Source organism: Orycteropus afer, unplaced genomic scaffold, assembly GCF_000298275.1.
Source record: "Orycteropus afer afer isolate SDZICR_OR568_19922 unplaced genomic scaffold, OryAfe1.0 scaffold00350, whole genome shotgun sequence".
NCBI classification, from domain to species: domain Eukaryota; kingdom Metazoa; phylum Chordata; class Mammalia; order Tubulidentata; family Orycteropodidae; genus Orycteropus; species Orycteropus afer.
Window position 1 is genome coordinate 2,697,311 of NW_006921937.1, and position 23,769 is coordinate 2,721,079.

The window sequence follows — 23,769 nt, forward strand, 5'->3', positions numbered from 1 at the left end:
CTATGGGGAGGAAGTGGGAGGGGAGCTGTTGCATTGTAAATTTTGGTCAATGACATGAGACAAAGTATATGTGAACTGCTGTATGAAAAGTAAATTTACTCTGTAAATCTTCACCCAAATCAAAATAAAATTAAAAAAAAGTATTAATCCTAGTTAATTTGAAGTCACTGTCTGCTAACACCCATATCTGGATCTCATGTTTGTATCTCTCCCCCTATTAACTGTTTTATTTCTGAATAAGGTACACTTTTTCTTAGGTCTTTGAAAGTCTAGTTTTATTTATTTTGTATACTAGACACTAAAGAAGATAAACTATGGAGGCTCTGGACTATGTTATCATCATCTAAAGAATGTTAAGGTTTTTTATGGCTGAAGCAGTTAAATTACAGTTGAATCACTTTTAGAAGGGTTAGGACAGACCTATTTCCTAACATGTGATATCTATACCTAGAGCATGGTCCTTAGATGTTTCTGGTTTCTCAATGGAATGAAGGTTCTCTACACTCTGACAGAACTGAAACTTCAAGTCCTCTTTGTGGATTTATATCACCAACCTTTTGGTTGACATTCAAGCTTGTTAACCGTCTGTACTAGCCAGGGACTCCTTTTATAAGTATATCTCTACCTATTAAAGCTTTCTTCTGAGGTACCTCTAAGTGGACTACAATTGCCAAAACACATACTAATGACAAGGTTGGATGAATACTGGGTAAGGCTCTGAAGTAAAAGCTTTTAGCTTTGGAGTGCTAGAGATAAGCATATAAAGTCTTTATGTACAAGAATGAGAAGATAGAGATGTCTCTTCAGAATAGTCCAGTGCACATTATTTTATGAATGGAAAATGAGGGTACTGTTTATTTATAACTACTGGGATAAAATGGAAAAAGCTCAGAACTCAATTTGCCCATTCACAAAATATAAGTCATATCTAGTTTGCACAGAAATACTACATTTCATTGGTTTTAGAGTCCTTAACATACAGAGACACTTTAATACACTTTGAGTTGGCATTTAAAGCTGAGTTCCGGGAATCTAAATCCTTTCACTAAAAATTCCATGGAATGAATGTATACAATATTACTGCCAAAGGGGCAAGGAGGCCACATCTCCTGACCTCCTCTAACCCCACAAGAGGAAGACAGGATTACCAGCAGTAACCCAAGGCCTATTACTGCAAAGCCAGACATGCTGCTCCCTCCAGCCCTTTTCACCAACCCTTCCTCCCAAAGCACCCTCCACCTCTCTCCTGGGTTCGATAATTCACTGCAGTGGCCACAAAGAACTCACAGATTACGGGGTTTATTAGGGAAGCACCAGGCAACAATTCAAGCTCAGGAAAAACGCTCAGTCTCTCTCCCAGCCCACACTCTCTCTCCTAACAGTCTCTCACAGTCTCTCTCTCCCAACAGTGAGTGTCGTTCGGTGTCTCACTCAGCAATGCGTGTCTCTTGCATCTCTTTCCCAGCAGCGTGTGTCTCTTTCAACAGCACATCTTCTTCAGCCAGCAGTGAGAGAGAGAGAGTGAGAGAGAGAGATTTCTTCTGCCTCTAGGAGGCCTCCTTTTGAGCCCAGCAGAGTGGCCAAATCAATCATAACATCAGAATTCTAAACACCTGAGAGAGAGCAGGAACCTCCCAGAACATTGTTTTGTGTTGCACCCAACAGAAATACCCCAGGTGGATATCTATTACAATCAGGAGCTCCTCAGTTGCTCACAGCAAATTCCCCAGGGAGTTTACAAAGACTTATGGCTAGAAAAGCCATACCAGGTAATTCAGTACACCACAGTTACTAACACACCAATCTAAAATGAGTATCACTAATTCCCATTTAATTATTTAAAATTACTGCATTATTCATGAAATACTAGTGAGATGGGAAACTCATACTTCAAAAAAAATGACTTTCCAAAATGATATTTCTACATTTATATGGATGTGAAAAAGTCTGTCATTTGAGCTGAATTCATGTATTTAAAACACCTACCAATTAAGGGTGCAGATCAGTGCAATAAAACAATAAAAGGAATAAACAGTTTCAGTACTGGAAAGGAAGAAAGAAAACTCTGATAATTTACAGACAATATGCCCGTGCACAGGAAAACCAGAAGAGACTATCTATAGATAAACTATTAGACTGGTAAGTTTTAGCAAGGTTGATGAATACAAGATCAATATACAAAAATCTAATATATTAGTATATTCTACACATAGCTGGAAAATGGAATTTTAACAAGGATACAATTTACAATAACAACCAAAAATGTCAATTTTCCATATATAAACCTGAATGAAAGATGGCGAACATTACTAAGAAAAAGACATAATTAATTGGAAGAAAATAGCAGGCTCATGGATAGGAAGATTCAATTTTGTTTAAGTTTATTCCCCTAAAATAACCTCTAGATTCAATATAATTAAAAATAAAACCCCAGCAGAAATGATTTAATATAAATTAAAATCCATATTCATATGGCATTGCAAATGGCCAAGAATCTTCAATAAATAAATAAATAAATAAGGTGGAAAGATTTAACTTTTACACATTGCACTCCTTAAAATCACGCAATAATTAATTTAGAAACCATTACTGAATGGGCAGACTGAACAATGGAACAGAATAGCAACAGGATACTGCACAGTTTAAAATTAGGAAAGGTATGTGTGCATCGGTGTTGTATCCTTTCCCCATATTTATTCAACTTGTATGCTGAGTAAATAATCTGAGAAGCTGAATTATATGAAGAAGAATGTGGCATCAGGATTGGAAGAATACTCATTAACAACCTGCAATGTGCAGATGACACAACTCTGCTTGCTGAAAGTAAAGATGACTTGAAACACATACTGATGAAGATCAAAGACTACAACCTTAAGTATGGATTACACCTCGACATAAAGAAAACTAAAATTCTCACAAATGGACCAATAAGCAACACCATGACAAACTGAGAAAAGACTGAAGTTGTCAAGAATTTCATTTTAATTGTATGTACAGTCAATGCCCATGGAAGAGCAGTTAAGAAATCAAAAGACATATTGCATTGAGCAAATCTGCTGCAAAAAACTTCTTTAAAGAGTAAAGAACAAAGATGTCACTTTGAAGACTATGGTGTGCCTGACCAAAGCCACTGTCTTTTCAGTAGCCTCATATTCATGTGAAAGCTGGACAATGAATAAGAAATAAGGCACAAGAATTGATGCATAATTTGAATTACGGTGTTAGGGAAGAATATTGAATATACCCTGGTCTACCTGAAGAAAGAAGACATCTGTTTTGGAAGAAGTACAGTTGCAATGTTCCTTAGAAGCAAGAATGGACAGACTTTGTCCCTACTACTTTGGTCATGTTATCAGGAGGGACCAGTCCCTGGAAAAGGGTATCATGTTTGGTAAAGTAGAGACTCAGCAAGAAAGGGACAACCTTCAGCAATATGTATTTTACACAGTGGGTGCAGCAATAAGCTCAAGCATAGCAATGATTTGGGGGATGGTGCAAATTGGGTAGTTCTGTTGTACACAGGGTCCATATGAGTTGAAGCTGACTGGACAGCACCTAACAACATAAACGGGATACTACAGTACAACAAATATAAACTGTACCACAACAGGGAAGGTCTGGTGGCATAGTGCTTAAGGCATTAAACTGCTAACCAGAAGGCTGGCGGTTCAAACCTACTAGCCACAACTCAGAGGGAAGGTTGGGCAATCTACTTTCATAGTGATACCACCTGAGAAACCAATTGCAGTCAGTTTGGTTTGGTTTTGGTTTATACACAACGAATCTCACTAACGTGAGTAAAATAGAAATACAAGTACAGAAGAGTTCATACTTTATGTTCAATTTTTATAAATTTCAAAAACAGGGAAAACTATTCTATGTATTGTATATCAAAATGAGCAACTGCCTAAGGAGATAATAGTTAAAGGAAAAAGAGGGTGTGCTGGTCATGGTCCATTTTTTGCCTTGGTTGGTATTTAAATGGTCTTCAATCTGTGATAGTTTACTGAACTACGTAATTATAATGTATACATATTAGTATATGTATATTTCAATAAAGAATTTGTAAAATTCACTGAAAGATAATATATCCAGGCGTTAAACTTATATTTCAGGCTATTAGTGATTTTTATTCCTTCCATTTTGCTTTTGCTTTTTTCCAATTTTTTTTACATGCTTGTACTTCTTTTATAATTGGCAGAAAAAAAAAAAAAAAAAGGTTTTTAATATCCTTATTAGCATCACAAGGTACCCTGGTGGTACAGTCCTTAAACTCTAAGCTGCTAACCGAAAGGTTACTGGTTTGAAACTAACAAACCATAGGAGAAAGATGTGGCAATCTACTTCCATAAAGATTTATAGCCTTGGAAAGCCTTTAAGGCAGTTCTACTCTGTCCTACAGGGTAACTTGAGTCAGGATTGACTCAGGAGCAATGGGTTTAGTTTTTTCAGTATCATCAGTCAGTTAAAATTAGGTTCCCTAGAGTAAGGCTCTTTTGAGAATGGAAGGAGATATAATGAGTATTTACACCAAAGCAAAAGATATGTAGTGGAACTATCACAGGCCAGCTAGAGTATGTAGTACTTGGTCATCTTTCTAGTAACTGAGATAAATATCTTTCGAATAACTGAAGTACATATTAAGAAATAAATAACATGCACACAAGATAAGATCTTAGGAATGTTTAACTTCTCAATTTCTGTTTCCAGTAATACGGCAGACACACTGGACCTAATACTCTTCCCAACTGAAACATAAGAAAATGACTTAGCTCTGGGTTGGAGGTGGGAGATACGGGTTAGAGACAGAAAGAAATGCCTTGTTATATTAGTACAAATTACAAGCTCAAACTTACCCAGATTTGTGGCTGAATTCATACTACTTTTATGAACTCTCAAACCCAAGCTGAGAATATTGTTTATTCTTAGGGAAAAGTGTTTGCCAGTGTATGGCAAAAGAAAAGGTAATTCCTCTCTGCTGAAACCCATGTCACTTTCAACCCAGGACAGAGTTCCCTTAGATAAAATTTCAAAAAACATGAGCAAAGAATACAAATAACAAAATACATTGAGAAATAAAATTGATAAGACAGCAAAATAAGACACAACAGGAAATACTGATAAAGCCTTCAGATATTGTTATTTTCTAGTATCAGAATTTTTCTCCATATGTAAAAGAAAAAGAAAAAGAAAAACAAGAAAGAAACTGAAAGTATGACCAAGAAAGAAGTGACTATTAAAAATGACCAGGCAGATTTGAAAGACCAAATAGAACATCTAAAAAGAATATCTGTAATTAATATTAAAACTCAACAGAGGAATAAAAGAACAGATTAGATTCAGCTGAAAAAGGAGTTATCATAGTGACAAACACAATAACACTAAGGAAAAGGAAGATACAGAGAGGTGCACAAGAGGTACAGACAACAAAGATAAACACCTTTGCATATATAATACTGCATTACCAGTAATAACAAACATTAACCTATAGGTAGACAGGCTGAATCATCAGGTATGTCTAGGCAAAAGGGAATATACCCATGACCATATATAAGGTTGACAGATGATATTTTCACATATGTATTTTTATGTGCTGCAATAATGTCCATACAAATAGAGCTAACGGGGCAAAGTTATGCTAACCTCTTAGCCTCAGCCAACCACCCTAAGGGATCAAGTTGCTGGATCTGTAGGCTCAGGACTATGGTCTCGAGGGACATCAAGCTCAGCTGACATACTACACAAAAACACTGTTCTACATCCTAGTTCGCTGAGTAGCAACTGGGGTCTTAAAGGCTTGCAAACAGCCATCTGGATGCAGCCATCAGATGGCCTCCCCTCATCTGGAGCAAAGAAGAATGAAGAGAACCAAAGATGCATGGAAACAATTAGTTCAAACATCAGCCTATATGGATCATGAGACTACAGCAACTAGATGGTGCCAGGCTTCCACTATCAACCACTCATAGAGGGATCAGTGCAGGAGATCCTGGATAGAGTGGGAGAAAAATGTGGAACAACATTCAAAATTAATAAGACAGGATAACTAGTCTGACAGAGACTGGTGAAACTCCTGACACCAAGGCCCCCAGTCACCCTTCAGGCCTGGAATTGAACTCATTCTCATGGTTTCCAGCCAAACAATAAACTCAATCACTGCCGTGGAGTTGGATCCAACGTATAGCTACCCCTCCTTGGGTTTCCAATGGAGTATCAATAGACAGGCTAAAAGGTGAACATTTACATCAGGTAGGTACACTCCTTAGAACAATCAATCATGGGAAATTAGAAGGGTAATATTTGTACAAGGAGGTAACTCAGAGGAAGAATGAATAGGAAAGAAGGACACAGAGAAAGGTAACCACAGGGAAGTAGGAAGAGAGCTGTTATATTATGGGGATTGCAACCAATGTCATGAAACAAATACTATATGAATTGATGAATGGAACACAAATTTGCTCTGTAAACTTTCACCCAAATGGCAATTAAAAAAAAAAAAAAAAGAGTTAGAGGGGGTGGGGGACAGAATGTGATACAGGGAAACAAAGAAAGAAAAATATGAAAAAGTATTTAAGAGACACAATGGATGGAAGGAGAAGGCAGAACATACTTGTAACCAGCATTCCAATAAAGACAAAAAAGAATGGAGGTGATGATAAAATGAGTAACAAGAATTTAAGATAAAATGGCCAAAAATATGTCACAATTGATACAAGAAATAGATTGGCATATTCAGGAAGCCCAAAGAATATCAAACAGGATTAAAGAAACAAGATTCCTTTGGCACGTTCTAGTGAAAAGTATAGCACACCAAGGTCAAAGGGCAACCTTTAATAGTAGCTGAAGAAAAGACAAAGCTGAAGATAGACTGATCAAAAAAGACAAACAGATAAAAATAGAAAGGGATAGAGATAGAGAATGGCAAATGTTCTGTTACATATATAATACAATAAAAGGAAATAGGTAATTTTAGAAATATACCAGTATAGGAGTTCTACTTCTGCACCGGACGAAGAAAGCTGGACTATCAATCTCATGCTAACAATAAGAAAATGCCAGATAAATGACAAAATTATAACTCTTCATAAATTAATCTTCATCAGATTTCTGAGGCAGTAGAACAAATACCCTGAAATATAAGAATGGCAAATCCTTCCAAGGAGAGATGGGATGTGAACACTGACTCCCTTATAAGAGAGTATGGCAGGAGTAAAAGATATGGGACATTAAATATGGACTGGGAGCTGTGGTAGCATAGCGGCTAAGGCACCTGACTACTAACCAGAAGGCTGGCGGTTCAAACCCTCCAGCCACTCTTCGTAAGGAAAGTAGGGCAATCTACTTCCGCAGTGATACCGCCTCAGAAACCCAAGGAGGGGTCGCTATGAGTCAGGTCTGACTCGATGGCAAATAACAACAACAAATATGGACTAAGAAGAAATAGCTAAATTTTATAACAAATTGCTAAAGACAGAGTGTGGGCTAGGATGAGGATAAATAATTTCTGAGAACTGAAGAAATACAGAAAGTTGACATCTACTAACAGACTCTTTTCCACAGATCTCTAATGGGTACTCAAAAGAAAAGATCCTGGACAGGCTGTCTGGAGGAAGTAACCACCAGTCAGTCAAAGGCAAAAATCTAGCAGAAGAGAAGGCAAACTCATATCCAGGTACAAATATTATTTACCACAATCTCTCCTATTCTACATACAATGGCCATCATTCGGTCAAAAATCTCAGGACAATAAAGGGAGAAAAAAAAACCCTACCGTGACTCATAGTGACCCCTCCTTGGGTTTCCGAGGCGGTTTGTTGTTGTTGTTGTTGTGTGCCGTCGAGTTGGACCCGACTCATAGTGACCCCTCCTTGGGTTTCCGAGGCAGTATCACTACGGAAGAAGATTGCCCCATCTTCCTTCCAAGGAGTGGCTGGTGGGTTTGAACCGCCAGCCTTCTGGTTAGCAGTCAAGTGCCTTAGGCACTACGCTACCAGGTTTCCAAGGCGGTATCACTACAGAAGTAGATTGCCCAACTTTCCTTCCAAGGAGTGGCTGGAGGGTTTGAACCGCCAGCCTTCTGGTTAGCAGTCAAGTGCCCTAGCAGTTATGCTACCAGAGCTCCCAGTCCATATTTAATGTCCCATATCTTTTACTCCTGCCATACTCTCTAACCCTACCCTACAAAAAAACCCTACCCTACAAAACAATCAACAGAAACAAATGCTGGAACGATCAGAGAAGAAATATAAAATAACTGTAACTACCCAGTTAAAGGCTCTAGCAGAAATACATGCATAAACAGATGAGAAATATCAAGAGAGATGGAAATGAAAGCACTAGGAATGAGAAACACAATGACAGAGATGAAGAATGCTTTCTATAAGTATACTACCTAAGGAAAGGTTAAGTGAACTCACAATAAATCATTAAACACTACCCAAACCAATACACAAAGTGATTAAAAAAGGAGGAGAAGGGGAAATGGAAGGACAGAACAGAGCATCCAAGAGTTGTGGAACAGTATCCAATGAACCACCATGCTTTAAAATAAAATCCCTAAAAAATCAGAACAAATGAAGCCAACTGACTGGAAGAGATCCATATTTGTGCCCATTCCAAAGAAAGGTGATCCCACAGAATGTAGAAATTATAGAACAGTATCATGAATATCACATGCAAGTAAGATTTTACTGAAGATAATTCAGAAACGTTTGCAGCAGTATATTGATAGAGAACTTCCAGAGGTTCAAGCCGGATTCAGAAGAGGACATGGAACAAGGGATATCATAGCTGTTGTCAGATGGACCCTGGCTCAAAGCAAAGAATACCAGATGTTTACATATGTTTTATTGACTAAGCAAAAGCATTCGATTGTGTGGATCGTAACAAATTATGGATAACAATGAGAAGAATAGGAATTCCAAAACACTTGATCATACTCATGAGGAATCTGTACATAGATCAGGAGGCTATCGTTCGAACAAAACAAGGGGATACTGCATGGTTCAAAATTAAGAAGGGAGTATGTCAGGGTTATATCCTTTCACCATACTTATTCAACTTGTATGCTGAGCAAATAATCTGAGAAGCTGGATTATGCGAAGAAGAACATGGCATCAAGACTGGAGGAAGACTCATTAACAACCTGCGATATGCAGATGACACAACTTTGCTTCCTGAAAGTAAGGATAACTTAGAGCACTTACTGATGAAGATTAAAATCTGCAGTATGGATTACATCTCAAGATACAGAAAACAAAATCCTCAAAACTGGTCTAATAAACAGCTTCACAGTGGATGGAGAAAAGATTGAAGTTGTCAAGGATTTCATATTACTTGGTTCTACAATCAACACCAATGGAAGCAATCAAGACATAAGATGACATATTGCATCAGGCAAATTTTCTGCAAAAGACCTCTTTCAAGTGATGAAGAACAAAGATGTCTCCTTGAAGACAGGTGTGCCTAAACCAAGCCATGGTATTTTCAATCGCCTCTTATGCATGTGAGAGCTGAACGATGAATAAGGAAGACCGAAGAAGAATTGATGCTTTTGTGTTGTGGTGCTGGAGAAGAATATTCAAAGTACCATGGACTTGCAGAAGAACAAACAAATCTGTCCCGGAGGAAGTGCAGCTGGAATGCTCCTTGGAAACGAGAATGGCCAGACTTCCTTTGACCTACTTTGGTCATGTTGTCAGAAGAGACCATTCCCTAGAGGATACTATGTTTGGTAAAGTGGAGGGTCAACCAAGCAGGGGAAGGCCCTCAACGAGATGGACATAGTGGCTGCAACAGTGGGCTCAGGTATAGCAAGGATTGTGAGGCTGGCAGAGGACCAGGCCGTGTTTCATTCTGATGTTCACAGGGTCACTATGAATCGGAGCTGAGCTGACAGCACCTAACAACAACAACCCCAAAACCATAAAATATACTTCCTCTTGAAGTACACATGGAACATTCATCTAGACAGACAATATTCTGGACCACTAAACCAAACTCAAAAGATTTAAAATGCAAGGAAGTATGCAAAGTATCTTATCTGCCCAGAATGTAATTAAATATAGGATTGATAAGAGATTCAAAACAATAAAATATTTAGAAATTAAACAATATATTTCTAATAACCCATGAATCAAGTAACACAAAAACACAAAATATCAATATATCAAATTGTATAGAATGCCCAACTTTCAGAAAGCAGTATTTAGAAGGAAAAGAAGGTCTCAAGTTAATGGCCTAACCTTAACACTTTAAGAAATTACAATAAGGCAAATTAAACCCAAAACAAGCAAAAAGAAAGAATAAACATAAAAGTAATTTCAATGAAACTGAAACCATAAAAAATCAAAAACTGATTCTTCTAACAGATTAACAGAATTTATAAACATGCAATTAAACCAATGAAGACAAAAGGGAGAAAATAAATTATTAATGTTGTTGTTGTTATGTGCCGTCCAGTCATCTCCAACTCACAGCGACCCCTCCTTGGGTTTCCGAAGGAAGCAGATTGCCCAATCTTCCTTCCAAGGAGTGGCTAGTGGGTTTGAACCGCCAATCTTCTGGTTAGCAGTCAAGTGCCTTAGGCACTATGCCACCAGAGCTCCCAAATTATTAACATAAAGAATGAAAGAAAACATATCACGATGATCCTACAGATGTTAAAAGGATAATAAAGGAATACTTTATGGCAATGAAAAGAAAAAAAAGGCAAATTCCTTGAAAGATACACACTATGAAGGCTTATACAGTGAGTCAAAGTGAGATATATAGTGAAAGACTACAAGCTTTCAAGGAGAAATAGACAATCTTAATAGTTCTATAGGGGGAGCTCTGGTGGCCTAGTGCCTAAAGCATTTGACTGCTAACCAGAAGGCTGGCAGTTCAAATCCATCAGCCACTCCTCGGAAGGAAGGTTGGGCAATCCTACTTCCGTAGTGATACTGCCTCGGAAACCCAAGGAGGGGTCGCTATGAGTCAGGGCCGACTCGATGGCACATAACAACAACAACAACAGTTTTATTTCTATATCATTTCTTCTGTCAGGGTAATGCTGGCCTCATAGAGTTGGGAAATACTTTTTCTTCCTTACTTTCTGAGAAGTTTTATTTAAGAGTAGTATTTGTTTCATAAATGCTTCTTAGAGTTTGCAAGTTAACCCATTTGGGCCTAGAGTTTACTTTGTTGGAATGTTTTATGAATAAATTGAATTAATTTAATAGATATATGACTATTCAAACCAAACCAAACTCACTGCTGTTCAGTCAGATCTGACTCATAGCAACCCCTACATGAAACAAAACTACAGACCAATATATTTCATGGAAATAGATCCAAAAAATCATCAAAAAATTTAGCAAGTTTTATCTAACTTATAAAAATGATTTAATGATCAGGTAAAGTTTATCTAAAGAATGCAAAGTTGATTCATTATGTGAAAATAAATGTAATTCACTGTATTAACAGACTAAAAAAGATAAACCATATCATCATCTGAACAAATAATGTAAAAACATTTGACCAAAGTCAGCATTTAATCCTGACAAAAACTCTCAGAAATCTAGGAACAGAACAGAGTGTTCTTAATTTGATAAAAGGACTATCATATTCAATATTTTAAGACTGAAAGCTTCTCCCTTAAGATCAGTAACAATGCAAGAATGTCTATTGTCATCAGTCCTAAAACAAAAACAAAAAAACTCACTGCCATAGAATCTGCTCTGACTCACAGCAACCCCTCTTTGGGTTTCCGAGGCGGTATCACTAAGGAAGCAGACTGACTTATCTTCCTTCCGAGGAGTGGCTGGTAAGTTTGAACTGCCAGCCTTCTGGATAGCAGTCAAATGCCTCAGGCACTATGCCACCAGGTAAGTATTATACTGGAGGTCCTAGCCAATGCAATAAGGTGTGTGTGTGCACGCGCATGTGCACGTATGTATGTATGTGTATTGAAAAAGAAGAAACAAAACTGCCTGTATTCATAAATGACATGATTATCCGCAAAGAAAAACCTCAAAGATTCTACAAAAAGCTACTAGAACTGATGAGTAACAAGGCGGTTCAAACCCACAAGCCACTCCTCCGAAGGAAGGCTGGACCATCTACTTCCGTAGTGATATTGCCTCGGACACCCAAGGTGGGGTCACCATGAGTCACATCTGACTCGACGGCAGTTGAGTTTGGTTTGGTTTTTTGCTAGGATACAAAACACAACTGTATCTGTATATACTAGCAATAAATACTTCAGAAAACTTACATTTAAAATTTTAAGAAAATTACCATTTACAACAGAAACAAAAAGTATGTCTGGTAGCATAGTGGCTAAAAGCACTTGACTGCTAACCAGAAGGCTGGTGGTTCAAACCCACCAGCCACTCCTCGGAAGGAAGGCTGGGCAATCCTACTTCTGTAGTGATACTGCCTCGGAAACCCAAGGAGGGGTCACTATGAGTCGGGGCCGACTCGACGGCACATAACAACAACAACAAGTTAAATACAAATCTAATAAAGTATGTGTTAGAACATCTGTATGCTAAAACTGTAACATGCTAATGACAGAATCAAAGAAGATCTATTCATGGATTGAAGACAATACTAAATTCTCCTTAAATTTATCTATACATTCATCACAATCCAAATTAAAATCCCGCTTTTTTGTAGAAACCAACAAGCTAACTCTAAAAGTTTTATGGAAAAGCAAAAGATCTATAATAGCCAAAATAGTATTAAAAAAGAATAAAATTGGAGGACCCAAATTGCCTGATTTCAAGTCTTACTATAAAGCAGTAATAGTCATTATAATATACTATTGGCAAAGAACAGACACATAAATCAAGAGGATAGTATAGACATAGACTCACATACATATTCAACTGATTTTCAACAAAGTTAATTAAAAAGGAGAAAGAAAATATTCCCAACAAATTATACTATAAAAGCTGCATGTCCATTTGAGAATAAATCAAAAATCTTGACCAAGATTACACACTATATACAAAACTTAACTGAAAATGGATGATACACCCTGACATAAAAGCCAAAACTACAAAATTTCTAGAAGAAAATATAAAAAAAAATCTGTAAAACTTTGCTTTGGGCAGAGTTCTTAGATAGAACATAAAAAGCACACATCCTAAAACAGAGATTGATAAACTGTACTTAATCAAATTAAAAGCCTCTGCTCTTCAACAAAGTTAGGAAAAATGAAAAAGCAAGCTTCAGATTGCAATATTTGCATGTGTGTTTAAATGTGTCTGTCAAAGGACTTAAAGGATATGTAAAGAATTCATACAACTCAATGAGACAAACAACACAACTTTAAAAAAGTAGGCAAAGATTTAAACAGATACTTCACAAAGGAAGACATACAAATGGCACATAAAGACAGGACATTCTCGGCATCTTTGTTGTTGTTGTTGTTGTTATGTGCCATCGAGTCGGACCTGATTCACAGCGACCCCTCCTTGGGTTTCCAAGGCAGTATCACTACAGAAGTAGATTGCCCCATCTTCCTTCCGAGGAGTGGCTGGTGGGTTTGAACTGCCAACCTTCTGGTTAGCACTCAAGCAGTCAAGCATAGTGGTAGGCACTACGTTACCAGGCATCTTTAGTTATCAGGTAAATGCAAATTAAAATCAAAATGTGATACCACTACATACCCTTTTAGAAGAGCAAAAATAAAGACAGATAATATCAAATGTTGATGAGGATGTGGAGCAACTGGAACTATCATACATTAGTAGTGGATAGGTAAAATGGCACATCCACTTTGAAAAACTGGTATGAAGTTAAACATACTCTTACCATACAAACCACTTCTAGGTATTTACCCAAGAGAAATGAAAGATTATATTCACACAATATTCACACAATAGTCATAAACAAATGTTCACAGGCACTTTATTAATGGTTGCCCCAACTAGAAACAATCCAAATAAATATGTATAATAGTCAACTATTTGAGACAAATTAATACCATGGACTACTAGTTAAACACAACAAAAACAAGGATGATCCAAAAAACACCATGCTGAAAGAAAAAAAGATACCAAAGAATACATACTCTACATACGTGGAATTCTAGAATATGTGAAACTAATTATAGTTGTTGTTCTTATTGTTATATGCCTTCGAGTCGGACCTGACTCATAGTGACCCTTCCTTCAGTTTCCGAGGCAGTATCACTATGGAAGTATATTGCCCCATCTTCCTTCCGAGGAGTGGCTGGTGGGTTTGAACCGCCAGCCTTCTGGTTAGCAGTGTTTTCTCAGGGCTGAGGATGAAGGTAGAATGACTATAAAAAAGGGCAAAAGAGAACTTCTGAGGATGATGGAAATATTCTACATTTTGACATTTGAAACTATTTTACTCTTGATTGTGGTGGTAGTGATATGTACACACATTAATCAAAACACAATGAACTGTACATTTAAAATTGGTATATATTTTATGTTCATTATCCTCAATAAAGGAGATTATTTTAAAAAGGTGCCTTCTCAGGAAAAAGTTAACCAGAGAATATTGATGTTATCTTTTTATAATTACCTAAAAAGATGTCAGAAAACATGTAATAAATTCAAGATCCATTTATGGTTTTAAAAATGTCAACAGAAATGAAAACCCTCTTGGAAAGCCAAGAACAAGAAGAGAGATTCTAACTCAATATTAACTATTTCTCAGAAAGTTTTCACAAACATCATAATTTATACTAAAATATTAGAAATGTTTCCTTAAAGTCAGAAATATACTAAGTTTCGAAAGTGACCAATGCCATTATGCAACATTATACAGGACATAACCAAAGTAATGAGAAAAACACATAATTTATAAAAAGTGAAAAGGAAACCACAACACTGTGAATATTTTTACATAAGCATCAACTCAATAAAGTGCTAGAAATACGAAAAACAGAGAAAATTCAAAACCTTTCCCCTAACCAGAGGAAATTAAAGAGAATGTAACTAAAAAGTTCCCACCTCCCACAGCAATCACACAGTAAAATAGGAATATTGCAGAATGTCATATAAAACAAACAAGAAACCAAACTCACTCCCCTTCAGTCGTTTCTGACTCACAGTGACCCCCCACTGGGTTGCTGAGGCTATTAAATCTTTACAGAAGTAAATCATCCAGTTGGCCTTCTGGGGAGCAGCTGATGGGTTTGAACTGCTGACCTTCCAGTTAGCAGTCAAGGTCCCTATCATATATATGTATGTGTGTGTGTGTGTGTGTGTCATATATACATATATAGGAGGAAAAAAAAAAAAAACTAAAAAACTCCCCATAAGAACATAAAGGAAAACCTAACTAAAATAAAATGTAGCACTTTCCATACCATAAAGGTAAATTACCACCAAAGCAATCTAAAATTTCAGTATAACACCATTCAGGGAGCTCTGGTAGTGCAGTGCCTGAGGCACTTGACTGCTAACCAGAAGGCTGGTGGTTCAAACCCACCAGCCACTCCTCGGAAAGAAGATGGGGCAATCTACTTCCGTAGTGATACTGCCTCGGAAACCCAAGGAGGGGTCGCTATGAGTTGGGTACTACTCGACAGCACATAACACCACCACCACCACCACTCAAAATCACTAAGGATTTCTTATTTTGTAAGTTGAATCTAAAGTTCATCTGGAGGAAGAAATATATAAGAACCAAAAAACAAAAAACATACTTACTGCCGTCGAGTTGGTCCTGACTCATAGAGATCCCTCCTTGGATTTCCAAGGTGGTATCTCTACCGAAGCAGATTGCCCAACCTTCCTTCCGAGGAGTGGCTGGTGGGTTTGAATTACCAGCCTTCTGGTAAGCAGTCAAATGCTTTAAGGCACTATGCCACCAGAGCCCCCATACATAAGAAAGCCAGTAACATTTTTTTAAAAAAGTACTGAGGGAGAAAATTGTATCAAAATGTAAAATATGTATACATTTTAACTCTGTAATTCATTTCCAGGAATCCATACTGCAAAAATAACCAACCATACATAAACAGAGGAAGTTTACTAAAACTGTTAACAATGACTGACTTTTGGGATGAACGTAGGACAAGAAAAGGAAGTAGAAGTTGTACTTTTTACTTTACATTCTTCCATAAAAAAACAAAACCAAACTTATAGCCATTGAGTCAGATTCGACTCATAAGGACCACTCCTTGGGTTTCCGAGGCTATATCACTAAGGAGGGAGCTCTGGTAGCACAATGCCTAAGGCACTTGACTGCTAACCAGAAAGATGACGGTTCAAACCCACCAGCCACTCCTCGGAAGGAAGGTTGAGCAATCTACTTCCATAGTGATACCGCCTTGGAAACCCAAGGAGGAGTCACTATGAGTCAGGGCCGGCTCCACGGCACATTAACAACCACCACAACAACATCACTACGGAAATAGATTGCCTAGTCTTCCTTCGAAGGAGTGGCTGGTGAGTTTGAACCATCAGCCTTCTGGTTAGCAGTCAAGTGCCTTAGGCGCTATGCCACCAGAGCTCCCATACTACTCGAATTTTTTAAGTATGATTTTAAAGTTTGTAGTTAAAAATGAATCAACAAATGTAAAAGCTGGTTGCAAAGAAAGCACTGTGACAACATAAAAGCTGCAATTAACTTAAATATCTATTAATAAAGGAATGGTTAATGACATATCACTTAGCCTTTAAAAATATTGTTGTTGTTGTTGTTGTTGTTTGCCGTCGAGTCGGCCCCGACTCATAGCGACCCCACCTTGGGTTTCCGAGGCAGTATCACTACGGAAGTAGGATTGCCCAACCTTCCTTCCGTTATGTAGACCTATATATAGGAGCTCTGGTAGCATAGTGCCTAAGGCACTTGACTGCTAACCAGAAGGCTGGCGGTTCAAACCACCAGCCACTCCTCGGAAGGAAGGTTGGGCAATCCTACTTCCGTAGTGATACTGCCTTGGAAACCCAAGGAGGGGTCGCTATGAGTCAGGCTGACTCGAAGGCAAATAACAACAACAACAACAACAACAGATCTATACATAACAAGGAAAGATGCTCAAAATGGGTAACTAAGCTCTGGTAGCATAGTGCCTAAGGCATTTGACTGCAAACCAGAAGCCTGGCGGTTCAAACCCACCAGCCACTCCTCGGAAGGAAGATAGGGCAATCTACTTCCGATAGGGCAATCTACTTCCGTAGTGATACTGCCTCGGAAATCCAAGGAGGAGTCACTATGAGTCACGTCAGACTCGTTGGCACATAACAATGAAAAAGCAGAGATATGTCAATGATTTTGGTACAAACTCCCCCCCCTATTGTGTGTGTGTGGTGTGTGTGTAAAAGTACATTTGTAAAAGGCCTTAAAAATATGCATACTAAATTAACTATAGACATCGGAGTGAGACTAGCAGTTGAAGAACATTTTTCACATTTCATCTAATAGTCCTTAAAATATTGTTTGGATTTTACACCAAGTTTGCATACCTGTAATTAAGTGAAAAATTAAACAATTAGTTCATATTAAAATGACATGAATTCCATAAGAAAATTACAAAATTGAAAAAATATTTATTTACTTTATCTTCAGATACATTGACATACTACTCTTCAAATGATCTGTAGTCTTCAGTAAAGGTGACTGCCGTTTTAAAGAAATTTAACTAACCAGTATTTCATGATAAAAATAACAAAAGTATAGGAAATCTTAAAAAAAAAAAAAAAAAGTAAACTTCACAGAACCAGAACACACTCAAAGCAATGTCAATACGGATGCAATTTATTTTTAATCCCAGAGAGGGAAGTCTCCAAACAGATTCTTCTTCCTCCTTGCAAAAAGACTCTTATCCCCTCCTCTCTTCCTCAACTTGGTCTGAGTGGCTTTAAACACACCATTTGGAATGTGCGCAAAATGAATACCAAACTGCAGTCTTAGGGAGGCCAAAAGTGAATGTGCATATATGCCCTAGCCATGCTTTGAGTTTACATAGCTAACAGAGAGAAGAAGCACTGATGGAACGGTGCTAATATCGGGAGAAAAAGGATAGTTGTGGTTCGTACAGGGTATCTGCGTACAAGAGTCTCGCTGACAACCAGGAAAAATGGAAATACACCCACCAGAGCCACGGTTACGGAAGGTTTTAGCGGGAGGGGGGCTGCAGGCCTGTGGCGTAAGATGGATAAGCTCTATGTGGGATTACTGGAAACGAGCAGATAAGGGGGCTGTGAAGAGTTAGTGAGGGACACACTCCTGTACAGTCGCAAATGTGGGGAAAGAGGCTACGATGCGGGGTCCTTGGCCAAAGCACCAAGGACAGCAGAAGAGGCAGCAGGAAACTGCAAGCGGCGGAGCCTCTCGACAGCAATCGTTGTCATCCTCCGGGGAGGCAGCCGGCGAACCTGCCACAGATACAAGTGCGGCCCCAGGTCCAGGCTGGGCAGGGCCCAGGAGGCGAAAAGGCCTCGCACAACCATCAACCCCACCCACCATGGCCGGCGCAGCGGACCAGGGACAGGCCCCACTCTTTCTGGAGGGAAGAAACCAACAAATTGAGGAGCTGAAGCTGCAGTTTCTTCGTCCCGACCCCCCGCACTCCCAACATCATAAGAGGACAGTTAAAAAAAAATTCCCTCACCGAATGTGCAGTGCTCCGGAGCGAGAACAGCGCTCGATCCTCCACCCGCCACCACCGCCTTCTTCTCCGCCTCCGACTCCTCCCCCGGAGAACGCGCAGGGGCAAGCAGCGGCAGCAGCAGCGGCGGCGGAAGCAGAGGCGGCCGAGGAGCGCCCCGCCCCTTGCTCCGGGACAAACTCGAAGAAGAAAACTCCGCCCCAGAACAACTCTGACCAATACATTCAAAGGACTGCTGGAGGAAAAATCTAGATCTCCAATTGAAAACTGAGGAGTGGGCTCACGTCAATGGTTGGGACGTGGCAGAAAAAGGGAAAAATACTTGGACTGTCTCTACGTCCAGCTTCCCCACCTCCTTCAGTAGGACGTCACCGATTGGACCAAGAACGGAAGGACGAAGGCCGACTCCGCCCCCATTAGAGGCCGCCCCCTTTCCCCGCAGTACTGCGTCGTTTGGGGGAGTGGGCGGGCACTGAGCTTGGGCTGGAACTGCACGGCCTTTTGTGGTTTGGGTAGGGTAAAGGGCGGGGTCTCAGAGAGCTGTGAACTAAGGGCAGCACTGGCGTAGCTAGACTTTTCAGAAATTACTACAGCAGCAACCAAAATGGAAGCAATGCAGTCGATCCTAATTCAACTGGAAATGTAACCTGTTTATGGTCTCCTGGCATAATGAAAGTTCATTCCGTTGCTGTTCATATATGTGTGGCAAAAGAAAAAATACCAGACAGAAGAAGGGTACATTTGTGTGCACTGCACAGTACCTACCCAATGCAGTCAATCCTTGCCCCTCTCCTCCCCATTTCTAATTATACAGGGACTGGGCGGGGTACAGGGAGGCCTTCCTGCTTTATAGACAAGGCTTGGTCAGAGCTTTCCAGATTGCATCTTGAGGGTGATCAGTTGTCAAGCTGGGAAGTAACAGCTCCCCTCACATGCAACCAAAATAAATATAACAGCTGTAGTCCCCGGATACCTAGTTTAATTTATACTCGGGTAACAATTATGTCAGTGATGCAATTTTTTTTTTCTGCACATGTCCCCTTTTCATCCCGAATATGCCTGCTTCTTTGGTTACAATCCCACTCGAGTCTTTTTTCATGACCCAGCCTTCCCTCCCCCAATGGCTCATGAATTAGAACCCCACTTATTGTGCTGTTCCCTGGCAACTGCAAAACCCTCTGCCAACGAACTAACTTTTAATGTTTTTGCTATTGATGGAAACTTACTATTCAACATTCACTTTAAAACCTAGATTATGAGAATTTGCTGGACACTTGTAATTCTCAGCCGGCTCTTGTATACATTTCCTTCCAGGGGATCTAGTTCCCACGTGACATTTCTCTTCCTTTACACATGTTCCTCTAGAAGTTGTGCCTTTCTTTGCGTCCAAGTCCTTCCCTCATTTAAAAGAGTATTGGTACTTTTTCTAATTTCCCCGTAGGACATTAACATTGGACACACCAACCTGTTGGAGCTCCTGTGTAGTGCATATGCTTAACCAGTCCACAAAGCTTGGCAGTTCAAACCCATCCAAAAGCAATTCAGAAAACAAGCCTGGCACTCTTCTTCCCAGGGGTCACAGCTTTAAAAACACTACGGAGTTCTCTACTCTGTACATATGAAGTCATGGAAAGTTGGAATCAGCAACTAATAACAACAGCCACCACCTGTTAGTGCAGTTTCCCAAATTTCCATCTCTCATGCTTTATTTGTGTATACTATCTGCTGTGATTATTATTTTTTCTTTAACTAAATGTATTTTCTTACACATTTTAAAGAAGGAAACTATAAAAGTACTGTGAATGGAAAATGAGCATCATGGTCCTAAATTGAAAGTAACTATAAGAAGAATAAACACAAGAAACAATGTTTTTAAATTATGGGCCTGCTAAAGGTTCTTGAAGTGCATTCTCTTTGTTAAAAGAGAACGTTACCAAGCATTAAACATATTAGACACAGCACTTAAATGACATTTTCATGATGATGCAATCAAAAAGATAGAAAAGTAGAAACAAAATCAGAATCAACTTTTCACTATGTGAGTTATTGTTTTTAATCTTGTATATATGTCTCAAATAAAGTCATTCAAGGCATCACACGTGATGTGTTATTTTTCGATAAACTGCTATGGAGGCTTATGAGCAAAGTATTCCATAATCAAGGATACCATATTATCATAGTATTTCCTGCACGTACATCTGCGTGCTTCTAAGAACCCTATTACCGCTCTGGTCTCAATTTTTCATTAAATATGGGGAAAGTACTAATGCCTACAAATGGAATTTTATAGAGATTAAACAATATAATCCATGTGTGATGGTTATGTTTGTATGTCAACTTGGCTAGGCCTGGTTGAGTGACTGGGCAGCTGGATGTAGTATTCCCCGTGATGAGACTGGTAATCAACTCCATGGTGGAATCTACTGGGAGCAGCTGCGTAGCTGCCTTTGGGTATGTGGTCTGCTTCCTGTATATAAGGAGAAGCTTTGAGAATGGTCTCTAGCTTTTGGCATGCTTGGACCACCCTGCATATAGCCATGTCTTTGTTGAGCAGCCTGCTATGCTCTGCTGACCTTGGGACTTACAGTGGACTTAAGTTAATGGCCTGCCATGTAGATTGGTAACATTGGGACTGTGCCTTTTTACTTGTCAACCTTGGGGCTTCTCAGCCTCAGCAGCCAGTGGCAGCTACATAAGTCAGGAGAAGCCTCCAGCTTGATATTTGATCCAGGGACTTGGAACTTGCCAGCCTCTATAATTGTATTAGCCATTTCCTTGAGATAAATCTCTCTATCTATCTCTATGTGTGTGTGTATATATGTGTACACACAGAGAGAAAGATTGAGAGTATATATATATTTCACTATTCCTTATCTAGAGAACCTAGCCTAAGACACTTGGTACCAAGAGTGGTTCTAGAGAAACAAAATCATAAAGATGGGATTTCTAAATTCATTCCCAAGTTTGATTAGTCATAAAGGCACTGATTATTCTGCCTCCATTAGTAAACAGGGTGCTGCTAGTCCATGGTATGAGGTGGCAATATTAATACACAAAAATTCACCACCAATAGATTGAGTATTGGTGGTAAGTCAGGCTCTGGGTGATCGTATGTTTGATACTTTACTGCAATTTTTTTAGAATGAGAACTATAAGGAAGCTGGTTGGTTGGTCTGCTAGACAAAGTGGTAAAAGAACAAGGTGAGTTCAGAGCTTTGCAATCACAGTTTAAGTGCCACATAAAAGACCTTACTTTGCACTTGTGCCCTGAAAGTAACAGATCTAATAGCCAAAAACCAAACCCAGAGTGGCTGGGTTACAACATCAATTGAATTTCCAATCTTAAGTGGTATCTGAAGTTAAAGAGAAGACATTGGGTTGGAAGAAATGGAATCCTGAACTTGAGATGCAGACATATGGGCAGATAATCAAGAAGATGGGGTCTTTGAGACCCTAAATTCCATTGAATCACTCCTGCCAGAAAAACCAGCCCTCTTTTCCCATCTGATGATGGCTGTGCCTATTGAGTCATTGTCTGAGATATCATCTGGGGTGGCGCCTGGGGTATTGCCTGAGGTAAACGCCTTACAACACATTGCTGAATGTTCCCAGGAACCACCCCCACCACACATTGTTGCTTCTGGACTTATACCTACACTTAAGTCCCAGAAAGCCTCAAAAGGTGAAGTATAAAGTGTGACCCATGAAGGGATATGCTACATTCCAAAAAAGTTGCCTAATTTTTCTAATATGTAGGAACAGAAACCTGGATAATGTGTGAAAATGGCACAATTAAGGATGTGGGATAATGGTGCAAGGAACATATGTAGGGTCAGTCTGAATTTATTGATTTGGGCCCATTTGTCTGTCAGTTTGTCTTACTATAGTGGCTTACATGTTTCTGTGAGGCTGTAGGCTATGCCATCGATATTTCAAATAACAGCAGGGTTACTCATGCCACGATGCCAGTTTTCAGCAGAGCTTCCAGACTAAGATGGGGAAAAGGATGGGCCATCCATTTCTGAAAGAATTGGCCACTGAAAACCTTATGAATAGCAGGGAAACACTGGTATGTCACTGGAAAATTTGATAAATAGCAGTGAAACATTGTTTGATATAGTGCCAGAAGACAAGGCCCTCAGTTTGGAAGACACTTAAAATATACCTAGGGAAGAGCTGTCTCCTCAAAGTAGAGTCAACCTTAGTGATATGGATGGAGTAAAGCTTACAGGACCTTCATTTGCTGATGAAGCACAACTTAAAATGTGAAGAAATTGCTCGGCGTACAGATTGAATAAGAATGGTGAAAGGAACAATCCTAATGTACACCCTTCCTGATTTTAAACCATGCAGTATCCCCTTGTTCTGTTTGAACAACAGCCTAAGTACAGGTTCCTCATTAGCACAATTAGGTGTCCTGGAATTCTCACTCTTCACAATGTTATCCATAATTTGTTATGATCTACACAGTCAAATGTTATGGCATAAAACATATGTCAATAAAACATAAATAAACAACTTTCTGCTATTCCTTGCTTTCATTGAAGATCCATCTGACATCAGCAATGATATCCCTCATTCCATGTCCTCTTCTGAATCCAGCTTACATTTCTGGAAGTTCCCTGTCAATATACTGCTGAAACCATTTTTAAAGTATCTGCAGTAAGATTTTACTTGCATGTGATATTAATAATATAGTTCGATAATTTCCACATTCTGTGGGATCACCTTTCTTTGGAATGGGCAAAAATGTCGTTCTCTTCAAGTCAGTTGGCCAGGTAGCTGTCTTCCAAATTCCTTGGCATAAATGAATAAGTGCTTCTAGTGCTACATCAGTTTGTTGAAACATCTCAGTGGATATTCTGTCAATTCCTGGAACCTTGTTCTTCGTCAATTCCTTCAATGCAACTTGGACTTTTCCCTTCAATACCATTGCTTCTTGATCATATGCTACCTCCTGAAATAGTTACACATTGCTCAATTCATTTTGATACAGTGACTGTGTATACCTTCCATCTTCTTTTGACACTTCCTGCATCGTTCAATATTTTTCCCACAGAATCCTTCAATATTGCCATTTGAGCCTTGAGTTTTTCTTCAGTTCTTTCAGCTTGAGAAATGTTGAGTATATTCTTCCTTTTTGGGTTTCTAATTCCAAGTCATTGCACATTTGTTATAATACTTTA